This window comes from Marmota marmota, unplaced genomic scaffold (genome assembly GCF_001458135.2).
Source record: "Marmota marmota marmota unplaced genomic scaffold, marMar, whole genome shotgun sequence".
In the NCBI taxonomy this organism is placed as follows: domain Eukaryota; kingdom Metazoa; phylum Chordata; class Mammalia; order Rodentia; family Sciuridae; genus Marmota; species Marmota marmota.
This window is the reverse complement of record NW_025999880.1, coordinates 17009699-17022662: the sequence shown is the minus strand read 5'-3', so window position 1 is coordinate 17022662 and position 12964 is coordinate 17009699. Positions and strand designations below refer to the sequence as shown.

The 12964-nt window shown below is 44.9% G+C and overlaps 1 pseudogene; it reads right to left on the bottom strand.

Annotated features, from left to right (window-relative positions):
* Positions 1-8186: 8186 nt before the first annotated feature.
* Positions 8187-12507, bottom strand: LOC107150697 (annotated as a pseudogene).
* Between the last annotated feature and the right edge of the window lie 457 nt (positions 12508-12964).

The window sequence follows — 12964 nt, the reverse complement described above, 5'->3', positions numbered from 1 at the left end:
AGGGACAAGCAGGGTGGCAACTGTAGGGGCAGACAGAGGTTAGGAGAGTCCAGAGGACTGGACCCCACATGGATTCAGTTAGTGTGTGCCAGAGTGGCCTGAATGGGAGAGGCAGCCTTGACCTCTGAATCCTGCCCACTGAGGAGGGAGCTGCGGCAGTCAGAAGTCATGGCGGTAAAGCCTGGACTCCTGCTTTGCCCATGATTGGGTTTGCTTGAAGATGAAGCCCTCTGTCTCCCATAGACCTTCAGTGGGTGTTAATGCAAAAATTAGCCTTTTTCCCATTAATATGCATGTCCATTATTATACAATCACTCTATTAGTAATTTCTGTCTCCTGTAGAGTTAATGATCTCACGAAAGAGATCTTAATCCAAACATGATGCTTCCTGTCACTGCAGGGTGCTAGAAAACAGAGGAAACAAGGTCTTCTCCCAGCTGCCTGTTTTCTGTGGTTAGGAATTCTTTCCCCTTCCATCAGCTTATGTCTCTAAAATTATCAAGAAGCAGAGACTCCGAGAATTTGCTAAGTCTCTCTCACGGCTGTGTTCTTTTTTTCTACCTCAGAATGTTCCCCATATGTGGAATCTGAAAAGTCTCCCTCATAGAAGTTGAGAGTAGAATAGTGGTTACCAGAGTCTGGGGGGACATGGGCCAGGGGTGGATGGGGAAAGGTTGATCAATGGGTACCAAGTGACAGAAATAAGAAGCTGGGGTCTGCTGTCGCACGGGGAGGTGACTATAGATCACAAATGATGAACTGTGTATTTTAAAGACCTAGAAGAAAGGACTGTGAATGTTTCACCATAAAGAAAGGAGAAATGTCTGAGGAGATAGATAAGTTTACCCTGACTGAAGCATGACGGAATGTCTACATGTCTCAAAATATCACATAGCACCCCACAGATATGTGTAATTTTTTATGTTTTAATGTATCCACTTAAAATAAATTTAATTTAGATTTTAAAAATATATATTCCCATCATGGCAAAGTCTAAAATATGAGTCGATCAGGAACCTTGAAGAAAAGGGCGAGAATCATAATTAGTTTTTTTCAGTAGATATTTATGGAATGCCCAGTATGAGACAGACACCAAGGCCACCGCTGCTTGGTGGGGAGCAAGAAGTTAGATTTCAATAAGATGGAAAAGAAAGGAAATTATCTTGATCATATAAAGGGAAGAAAAGAGGGTATATTTTTAAATGAGACTGAAGATTTCAATATGAAAGACAGCACATTGAGAGACTAGAAAAAAAAAATTCATGGAGTAGGAAATTTTTTTAATGATGTCTTCCCTGAGGGATCGGAGGAAAGGATATCTCTCACAGAAAACAAAATGAGCAGAACCAAACATGTTTAGGAAATGGAAAGAGTCCAGTGTGTTGGTGTTCGCAGTGAAGACATACATCCATGTGAGCACTGGAAAGTTGTGCTATAGCCCAGGATGTGGGAAGATTTGGCCAGGGCCACCCCATAGATAGTCTTCAGGTAAAGCACAGTCGGAAAAAGGGATCTGGCCCCAGAAGGAAAAAACAAAGCTAGGCAATGTAAAAGAAATAAAATTCCCATTGACTGTGGTGCTTGAAAATTAAAACACTTTCCAATAACTCATGAGTCAAAGATGAAATCTAGTGAGGAAAAAAAATATTTTTGACGGAATTAAAAATGAAAATACCAACTTCAGCCAATGGTAAAACAGAAAAGAATTTTGGAATTAGAGGGGAAAAAACTCGTTAATAAAACTAAAATAATTTGTGATTCCCAAGAAATACAATTCTGGTGCTGTGTATTGGTACCTATAAGCTAATTAAGGTGCCCTCTCTTCCCACTGACCTTGTCACCAGATTGGGGCCCTCCTCGCCTTGTTTACAGAAGACAACCTAGTTTTTGAAATGTTCTTGCCTTTTCTTTGAAGTACACCTTCCTGAATTGCCCATTTCTTCAAAGACTATAGAACTAATTTTTTATTTTCTTAATCTTCAGGTGCATTCAGAACCTCAGAAGCTTTATAGCCTCTATTTCTAAAATAAGCAGCCAATAGTCAGCTGTTCAATAAACCCTGGGAAAGGGCAGCTAGCTGGCTTCCAGTCTACACTAACAAAGATGCCACACTGACCCCATTCCTAGGCTGAATGAATTTATCAGAAGGGCCCTTGAGACATGTGGCCCTAAAACAGAATCTCCAAGCTGAAAAAGATCTCAATGTCCTCTCAAGTCTAGGACCTGTTGGGATTAAATCCCCTCTGATAACTGCCCTCCTGCTAATTGTCCACTCTGTCATTTTCCATGGTGGTCTATGCCCTCATTAGCCAACCCAGCCCCTGCGGTTCAGTTTCCCAGGCTTTGCACAAGACACTAAAATCCAGAGATAAACAACAGCCAGCTCTGCCTTAAGGGGCTCAGAACATAGGGCACTGTTAGAAAGTCCTTCACGCAGACACAAACCTACCTCCTTGTCACCTCTGTCTGCAAAAGTGATACAGTCAGTGAGGCCCATGTGGACACTTCCCGTAACTATTCTGTGTACAGATGCAGATGATATTTGCAAGGTGGGGTTTACCTTGTCCTGGTGATCTACTCCAAATGTCCTGTTTTCAAGAGCTGCTATGGCAAAACCCTTCTCAAGGCACAAGGATGGGAAGAGGGCACAGTGATGAATGAGGGTGAGTCTTGTCTTTCAAAAAGCTGAGATCAGGAGAGCTAGGCCACGTAACTCAGGGGAAGGAGAGTACACTGGTCCTTAGAGATGTAGGGGAGGCATCAAAGACACTAACTCGAAGATAGGGAAGAGTTAAATAGACAGAGACAGGGAGAGAGGTTTTTCTAGGGAAAAAAAATATGAGTACAAGCAAAAATTAAAAAGCAGAAAAGTGAGGTGCAGCCTCAGGAATGCAAGAATACAGCTGACTAGAGAGGACTCCCAAAGAAATGGGTTTGAATGACACAAAAAGGTAGGCTCAAAGAAGCCAAAGCCACATTTTTAACCCCTATAAAATTCAAATTTATGTTCATCTGTGCTAAAGACGTAGTAGTCTGCTTCCATTTTCATTAGTGTCTCCCCTGGCAACTCTCAAAGGGTAGCCTGCACTGAAATCACCTGGACGACTTGCAAAAATGCAGTCTACCAGGCCCTGTGCCGAGTTCCTGATGCAAAAGGGTCAGGCCCAAGAGCCTGCATTTCTAACAATCTCCCAGATCACGCTGATGCTTCAGGATTTGGGGTCACACCTGGAGGACAGAACCCCCGCTCCATAACAACAGATGAGCTCTACGGCAGCTGTCATCCTGTGCAAATGAACTCCAGGTGGCAACACAGATCCAACAAGGTCGAGAGCAGCCTAAAGTTGAATTGCCGCATTTAAGATCAGCGTGCATGGCCCTCGGGATGGCAAGAAATAAGCAAGTCCTGCTTGTTTTCCTAGTTCCCTTTTCATCACTCAGATTTGTTTTATAAGAATATCTAAGAGGGAAGAAGAAAGGAGGGACAAGAAGGAAAACCCACACACTGTGTTTGTCAAGCTTGTGGGGACAGGCCAGTCAGGATCAGGAGCAATGTTTGTTTGTGGAGGACAGATAAAGGCCAAGTGAAGTAATATGTGACATCCATTGTGTGGTGGCTTCAGGTTTGGCACTCAACACACAGTGTTTCATCTAATTTTCTCTCTCTCTCTCTCTCTCTCTCTCTCTCTCTCTCTCTCTCACACACACACACACACGCACACGCACACACACACATGAAACTATGTACTCAAAGTAGATATACACAACCATATCTATCTACCTTCTATTCATCAACTTTTGCACCATGTGGTTTACACACAATTGTGTGTTTTGATTGCTAACAACCTTACTTGCAGGTTTCCACAAAGTGGTTGCAAATGTCCCATTGTGAAATAAGACAAAGCTCAGAGCAGCTAAGCAACCTATCTGAGCTCACAAAGCTGGAAAGAAAGTACAGTCCTTGAAACCTTAGCCCAGATCTGCCTGACTCCCGGGCTTCGGTTCTTTTGGCTCTTCCAAGTGACCCCGAAGGGGACAGAGCATGGAGGTTGCTCTGAAAACCAAGCTAAGCTAGATACTAGCCATCCTGTGATATCCACTCAGTTCATTCAGCAAATCGACACTGAGTTCCTTCTCTGGGCCACATACTCATTAGAAGAGCCAAAATACAGCAGGGAACAACATTCCCTAGAGGTGTTTGGGAAGACAGGGAGGTCATCAAAGGAAAAGTTTAGGAAAATCACTCCAGCACGCACTCTGCACCCTGGGGTGGGAAGGCTGACGCCCCACTCTGCGGGCTCTCCAGCACACAACGGGGTGCCTTGGATTAATGTACTGGTGGGTGCGCAGGATGACCTTGGCACAGAACAGGAGAAAGCACCTTCAAGAATCCCAGAGGATGGGATGGAAACCAAAACCAGCCACCAGCAGTACTGCAAGAAAAAAGGGCAGGGAAGACAGGTGGTCCAAAAGAACTCCATGGGGCGAGGCAATTACTTGCATGGGGTTAGAAGAGAGAGAGAAACTAAAGGTGCCCTGAAGTCCCTTTGGGATCCTGGAACAACCATGTGCTTCAAGGGAGCTGGGAGGTCCAGGGAAAGATCTGCCGGGAGGGGAGATGCTGTGTTTGGAGGGTTGGAGATGAAGACCCGGGGCCAGGAGGGAGCAGCTGGGTTGCCTGGCCTCCAACTCCTGGAAGACAGGTCATGCTGGTTGGTTTGGCCCAAGGGCTCACACCTGAGCAGCAACAGTGATTCTCAATAGGACAGTCCGTGCCCCAGAGGGGAGGTAATGTTTGGCATCTCCAAAACAGGTGGCAGGAAAGATATTTTAGTTAGAGGGAGTGTCACTTGAAAACAAGCATAACCTATATTCTAAATGAGCTGTCTTTTAGTCATGATAGGACTTTGGCCTTTATATTTTTTAAAGTTAAAACAACATTAAGCAAAAGGGTGCAAAAGTCTCAGAAGGAAAATGAATGTCACCTGAAAACAACCTGGATGCAGTTGTGGCCAAAGCAAAAACAGATGGCACACCTAGGGCTTTGCAGATCCAGGTCATAAGGATAGGGTGGTGCTGGGAAGCCAGAGGGAGGAACATAATGTGCAGGTGGGAGAATCAGCCTGTGGGAAGAAAGAGACTTGGGACTGTTACCAGGAGGGACCCTGAGCCCTCATGGCCCCATCACTTGGTGGGATCTGGCCACTCCTTAAGACGTGACTCCTGCGGTTTATTTGTTAGAAGGAAACCCACAGGAGCACCCTGGACATTCCTGTCCTCTGACAACTCAAAGAATGCTTTTTTAGTTTCAGGTAGACCACCTGGAGTGAGAACAGCCCCAATAATAATATCCAATGGGCACCTTCTATATGCTGGGAATACTGTGTGCATTATCCCTCAACTATACTGAGAGAAAATGCAATTATTCTACTTTTAGAAGTGATAGAGGTCTCAAGAGAGTATAGTGACCTGGCCAACTTTACTCAAATGGTGTCACCAAGGCAGGATTTGAACCCAGTTCTGACTGAGTGTAGAGAACATTCTTTTCACCATGTACTTCTACCACAAAGAAGGACTCATTTTGCCTTGGCCTTGACACTGGGTGCATAGGTGAAGTGAGATCTGTGTTTCATTCCTCTGGACACACTCAGTGCTCCTGGACTAGCGCAGAGTAGACGGCAGAACCGGCTCCCAGAAGTTGTTCCTCCATCTGCTCTTCAGTCATATCCTGCTGGGAACCACCTTGGCGTGTTCCAGAGCCACATCCCAGAGGCAGGAAGGTGCTCTCATGGTGACCGTGATTTTCACCACCGTCCCTTGCCAGGCAGCAGTCACCGATAGTGTACACATTGGTGTTAGCATCTCTGTAAGAAAATGACATCCAGAAAGTGAGCTGGGACCAAGACAACTGTCCTCCAGGGCCCAAGCTGGGCCTCCATGCCTATGAGACTGGGCAGGAATTCCATGCTTCTGTGAAAAGAGCCAACCGGAGTGAGAGAAAACTTGGCAAGTTGGCCACGGCAGTTCTCAACATGACCTCCCTTTGACTAGATTGGAACTTTAAGTGGTGTGATTTTGCTCTTGGACAAAATACCAAGAGGCCTAAGATGCCAAAAGCATGGTAGGGACATGTTCGTTCTGAGCTGTTCCGAAAGAATGCAAGCTTGGCAATCAGCAGCACCTCCTTTCACCGGTCTGTAGAGATTCATGGGCAAAGTAAGTACACATCCAATGTCAGGGAAGGGCCAGAGGCTAAGACCCCTGCACCCAGAGAGTTCCTGGCAGTGACGTGTCAGGGCCAGCAAGGAGGACCCAAGAACTTGAGGACCAGGATTCTGTATCTCACCACACATGCGGCCAGCACCAGGATAGCACTTAGTACAGGAAGGTGGCTTGTTGGGCACTTAATACAGGGACCCAGTTACATTTTAGGAGACCTGAAACACTAGAGTAGAACCAAAGTCCCAGAAGAGACACTGGGAAAAGCAATAGCTTTTATATATGTGTATGAAGTTTAAGGCTATAAGGATAAAGCAGGAAGTTGCTACTTGGAAGTATCTGCTATTCTTTGATTTAGCAAAAATGTCTCCAGTAGGTCTGGTCTTTCTGGAAGAAAGACTAAGAAATGAGGGTGAGAGAACTCCTCCTTCACTGGAATTCAGACCTTCAGAATCAGCTCCCAGAGCTGGTTCCCCAGACCTGGGGAGGCCCATGCGTGGTAAGACACAACTTGGACAAAGGGCACAGGAGACAGATATAGAGCAGGGGTGATAGTGGAGTCCACATGGAAGAGATAAAAGGAAGAGTTAAACAAAGGAAATCAAAAGATGCTTCAGAGATGGACAGGGCAAAAGGACAAAGGGCAGGTCTCTCACCAACCAGGCCCAGAGACCAAAGGATTGAATCCCAACAGTTCTACTTTTCTTCTCACCTGTATCTTTCCACATCCAGGAGCCCCGGCTCAGGGACCTGGCTATCATTTATGTAACATTCTGTCAACACAGGAGAGGTGAATGAGTCACCATGTGAGGATGCACAGGGAAGCTTATTCCCCATGCCAAGATCTGCAAGCACTTCAGTTATCTCTGAGGAATCGCCTGATAGCCAAGTCTGTGGCTCAGCCACGAGTTGCCTAGATCACATATGTACAGTCCCCACTCTCGGGAAGGTTCTGGTACATGTGGATCTCACCCTGCATCCAGGTATTGACATCCAGCAGTCCCTGGTACTCCTGGTTCTGCCACTCCAGATCAGCCGTGTTCTCTGCAAACAGCTCCCCCACAGGATGAGGCTCTTCTTCTGGGCCAGCTCAAGGCTGCAGAGAGTTGGCATCACACAGTTCTGCACACTGTCCTTCTGTAACAAGAAATGATGAAGTAAGAGACCCAAGAGCATCAAAATTTAGCAGTGAAAATCATAGCCAAACTCACCAGGCATGGGGACATTGAAAGAGGTCTCCAGAAAGCACTGTCCATACATCTGTAACTTTTCAAAAAAAAAAAAAAAATCTGGGCTGGGGATGTGGCTCAAGTGGTAGCGCGTTCGCCTAGCATGTGTGAGGCACTGGGTTCGAATCTCAGCACCACATAAAAATAAAATAAAGACATTGTGTCCACCTTAAAAAAAAGCATAAAAAAAATCTAACTTAGGAAACCCATATCTGTAATATCTGGCAAAAAAGTGGCAGCTCATAACATCTCATTGAGTGAGTGCCTGAACTTCACACTTTGTTCTAGAGGAAATGGGAAGTTGACTTCCTAAGAACTGTTTCTGTGGGTCACACTGAAATCTCCACCAAGGAGAAAGAGAGCAGATCACTGAATTAATGTTGAAAGAACTCATGAATGAGACTTCTAATAGATGCTACCACCAGGCCTTGGTATGCTGAGGGTATGCCATGTGCTGAGGGTCATGGAGGACTCGTAGCAGACTATGTTGGGCTTGGTGCTCCACCTCCAGAGCATTCCACATGCCTCTCAGCTCCAGGATCTCCGACTGGCAACACCACAGTTCCTCAGAGCAGGACACGGCCCCGCAGGCTGTTGCCCTCAGACTAAAGCCTGGGGGATCAAACAACAGATCAGCTTGTTGCCCCAGAACAGAGCCGGGGGCCCTCCCTGCTCTGCATCACCACCCGATCTTGGAATCACTGCTCCACTTCCTGGCAGTTGGTCTCAACCCTAGCCTCATATTGGCACCACAGTATGCTGCTGTGGTCCACAGTGGTCCTCCAACACCCTGCTCAGGTCCACAGAGAACTTGGTATCTAGTTCTATCTGGAACTTATCCTCCAGGTGACACCTCAGAGTATAAGCTTCCTGTAGGGACAGAAGGGACAAACACCCGAAGTGAGAAAGGGCTTTCGCAGGGCAGAGAGCCCCCAGGTTCCTCTACCAAGCTGAAGGAGGGGGACCCACACACATGCCAATGTCTTGCTCAGGGTCCAATGGAAGCACCCACTGGAGACCTTCTAATCCACAAGGCAAGTTTGCCACATTGCAAAGAGGCCGTCTGGACGCTTGGAGCCACAACAACCCTTCTTTGTTTGTTTGCTTTTCTTGATGCCAACTGAGCCAGGCTCTAGTCTGAGAGCCACAGGACAGGGGATCTCCTTGCCTGCCCAGCTCCCTCCCCAGGCCATGGATGCACATTCACAGAGCGGCACCTGCTTGTGGTTGCTCTTGAGGCAGAACTGCTCCTCCTTCAGAGACTCCTGCTGGGCATCCTGCACATGCCCACCTCCCCCTGCTGGTACGGGGAGCTCTCATTCTCCTGCCTTCTGTCTGTCACAGGAGATACGGGGTCAATGAGAATGCCTATGGGATCCCCTCTCCATTGCCTCTACCTTCACCACCTTGGATCTTCATTTGTCAACTTGATCAACATTCACTCTATTTGACCCTGCCGTTCAAGAGTTCATGGCCAGGACCAATATCATTGTGGCCTTTGACTAGGAGGGAAAGTGAGGCTCAGAAAGAGTAAGTAGTTGTCCCAAATTATATGCCTGGACAATAGTAAATGCACAGACTCAACCTTAGTGTTCTGACTTTAAATGCAGTATTTATTCTGCCAGATGAGAGACATTCAGCCAGGAAAAAAAGTGACTCACAAGTCAGCTTCTGGACCTTCAAGTTGCTGCTTTGCCACTTGGAACATATCCCATTGATTTTTTTCCCCCTTTCTCATTCACTCATTTACACCAAGGAGCTCCTGTGAGTATTCTTCCCACTGATGGATTCGGCCAGAGATCAGTGATTTTGTCAACAACCTGTGTGCTGACAGTTTATTCTTTCTCTTTTTTTTTTATTTTTTATTGATTTTTTAATAAATGATAGCAGAATGCACTGAAATTAATATTACACATACAGAGCACAATTTTTGATGTCTCTGGTTGTATATAAAGTATATTCATACCAATTCATGTCTTCATACATGTACTTTGGATAATGATGTCCATCACATTCCAACATCATTGCTAACCCCCTGCCCCCTCCCTTCCCTTCTCACCCCTCTGCCCTATCTAGAATTCATCTATTCCTCCCATGCTCCCCCTCCCTACCCCACTATGAGTCAGCCTCCTTATATCAGAGAAAAAATTCTGCATTTGTTTTTTTGAGATTAGCTAACTTCACTTAGCATTATATTCTCCAACTCCATCCATTTACCTGCAAATGCCATGATTTTATTCTCTTTTATTGCTAAGTAATATTCTATTGTATATATAGGCCACATTTTTCTTATCCATTCATCTACTGAAGGGCATCTAAGTTGGTTCCACAATTCAGCTATTGTGAATTGTGCTGCTATAAACATTGAAATGGCTGTGTCCCTGTAGTATGCTATTTTTAAGTCCTTTGGGTATAGACCAAGAAGACGGATACCTGGGTCAAATGATGGTTCCATTCCCAGATTTCCAAGGAATCTCCATACTGCTTTCCATATTGACTGCACCAATTTGCAGTCTCACCAGCAATGTATGAGTGTGCTTTTTTCCCCACATCCTCGCCAAAATTTATTGTTGTTTGTCTTCATAATAGCTGCCATTCTGACAGGAGATGAAATCTTAAAGTAGTTTTGATTTGCATTTCTCTAATTGCTAGAGATGATGAACATTTTTTCATATATTTGTTGATTGATTGCATATCCTTTTCTGAGAAGTGTCTGTTCAGGTCCTTGGCTCATTTATTGATTGGGTTATTTGGGGGTTTTGGTGTTTAGCTTTTTGATTTCTTTATATACCCTATAGAGTAGTGCTCTATTTGATGTGTGAGGGGTAAAAATTTGCTCCCAAGATGTAGGCTCTCTGTTCACATCACAGATTGCCAAAACAGACTGGTAGACCAATGGTACAGAATAGAGGACACAGAGACTAACCCACAAAATTACAATTATATTATATTAGACAAAGGTGCCAAAAAAATACATTGAAGAAAAGATAGTCTCTTCAACAAATGGTGCTGGGAAAACTGGAAATCCATATGCAACAAAATTAAATTAAACCTCTATCTCTCACCATGCACAAAACTCAACTCAAAGTGGATCAAGGACCTAGGAATTAAACCAGAGATCTTGTGTCTAATAGAAGAAAAAGTAGGCCCTAATCTTCATCATGTCAGATTAGTTCCCACCTTCCTTAATAAGACGCCTATAGCTCAAGAATTAAAATCAAGAATCAATAAATGGGCAAGAGAGAGAAATGAATTATAGTAGATGGGGTAGAGAGAGAAGATGGAAGGGGAGGGGAGGAGAAGGGGGATAGTAGAGGATAGGAAAGGCAGAATACAACATACACTAGTATGGCAGTATGTAAAAATGTGGATGTGTAACCGATGTGATTCTGCAATCTGTATACGGGGTAAAAATGGGAGTACATAATCTACTTGAATCAAATGTATGAAATATGATATGTCAAGAGCTTTGTAATGTTTTGAACAACTAATAATAAAAAATGCACAAAAAAAGAATCAATAAATGGGATGGATTCTGACAGTTTATTCTTTCACTGATTTGATTTCACTTCTTGTTAGAAAACAAAACTGCTTTATCTTCTAGATACAGGGGAGGAGGGGGTGATACAGGATTTAACCAATCTAGACTACGGCCTCCTCCTTTTGTTTTAATGCTTTCTTCTCTTCCATGCTATATAATGATCATTTCTAGGAACACGCTAAATTAAGTTGGGAAAGTAAGGAAGTTGACACTTAAATATTGACTCATTCATTCATCTAGTCAAAAACTATTTTTGAACACCTAGTGTAGACCAAGTACTATGACAGGCACTTGGAAATAGAGTGGAAGAGAGGAGTCACTTTGGGCTCCCTTCTTACTTGATTCTAAAACCATTGACAGCACGTCATTGTTAGTTTGTATAATCATGCTGACTGACATCCTCTGCTTCACTGCATAGGATCTAAGGGAAACCAAGAAGACAGTTTACATATAACATATGCTCTGGGCTCCAGATCTACCTGCTACCTGCGATGTCTACACTCATATCTCAAAAGAATCCTAAGTTTGTTGGGCTTTAAATGGCTTTTGCCTGCCGTGCCCTTATATCTTCCTCAGACCCAGCACATCCCAGACTATTCCAAATCTCACCTTCAGCTGGATCTCTTCCTGGTCTGGAGGTAGGACTGGTACTCTAGGCACACACTAGACTCATGGCATTTGCTCAACTCTTGGATGTTGGTCCACACTCCGACTTCTTCCTCTCCAGCTGGTACACTTTCTCCAGGAACCTGACTAAATGGTCATTCAGGAACTGCATGGTCTCCTCCTCATGGCCACTCGGGATCTTTCACTGTAGGTCCTATAGATTCTGATACCACTGGGAATGTTGCAGGACTCTGGGAAGGTCCATTAGTGTGGCAGCTGTGTGGCAGATAAGGCTGAGTAGGTCCGTAGGGATCAGCCCCATAGGAACTCTGGTGACATGTGCCAGGGTGGCCAAGAGGCCCAGGGAAGCAGCCTCAGCATCTGCTCCAGGCTGGTCTCCCAACACCAGTGAAGGAGACAGTTCTTGCTCCAAGCATCATGGTGCTGCCCAAAGGAGAGGATGAGCTGATGCAGGAGGAAGTTATAGACTGGACTGAGTCCGCACCAGAGCATCAGATCAGCTGGGAAGGTCAAGCCACCAAGTCTGAAAACCTCCTCCTTTCCCAGCCCTCTTGTATCCCACACCAAGTGGGTGTTGGCTCAAACCTTTGACCTCACTACCCTGATTATCTACTTACTATTGCACCTACATCCTGTCATTCAGCTACTAAGTTCGCGGTCAATGTTCCTCAACTCATTAAAGGAATGTTGATGAATCTGAGGTGCCTCTTGGCTCTTTGAATATCAGGTTGGCTGTTGGTGGGGATGTCAGAAACTTTTTTATCACTTTCCAAGGGAGGAAAGCTCTTTTATCCATCAGATACTTTTTCCTTGACTGGGTGTTCACCTTGTTTGCTCTCTGTAGTTGTCTTTCAGACTCACATTGAGGAGAAATGCATCTTCGAAACCCATTCACTCAACACATATCTGGTAACATCCTACACACCAGGCTCTGTGCTAGGACTTGACCTATATAGTTGGCAAATCGTGACACAACTGATGCCACCAGGAAAGGGCATCACTTGGGTAGACACGGAGGGTTTCAAGAGTGTCTGAGATGCTCATCCGTGTGAGAGAGACTCTTTTCAGATGCCCATAGCTGGTCTGGACAAAGAAAGAGAAGCCCAAGAAGCCAGAAACAAACAAAATGAACAGTAGTCTTTTTGGAATCTCTAGAAGAATGAGGCCCTCAAAGTCAAGGGGCACCAAATTATCAGAATCACTGTGGGCCCTCTTTATCCCTTGCTTCCTTAGTTCTAAAGTCAGTTATTAAGCACCCACCATATGCATTCAGGAATTGATCCATATTATTTGGTTCTTACTATCAGCCTGTAAGGTAGGCATTCTGATCTTAATTTTACCAAAAAAA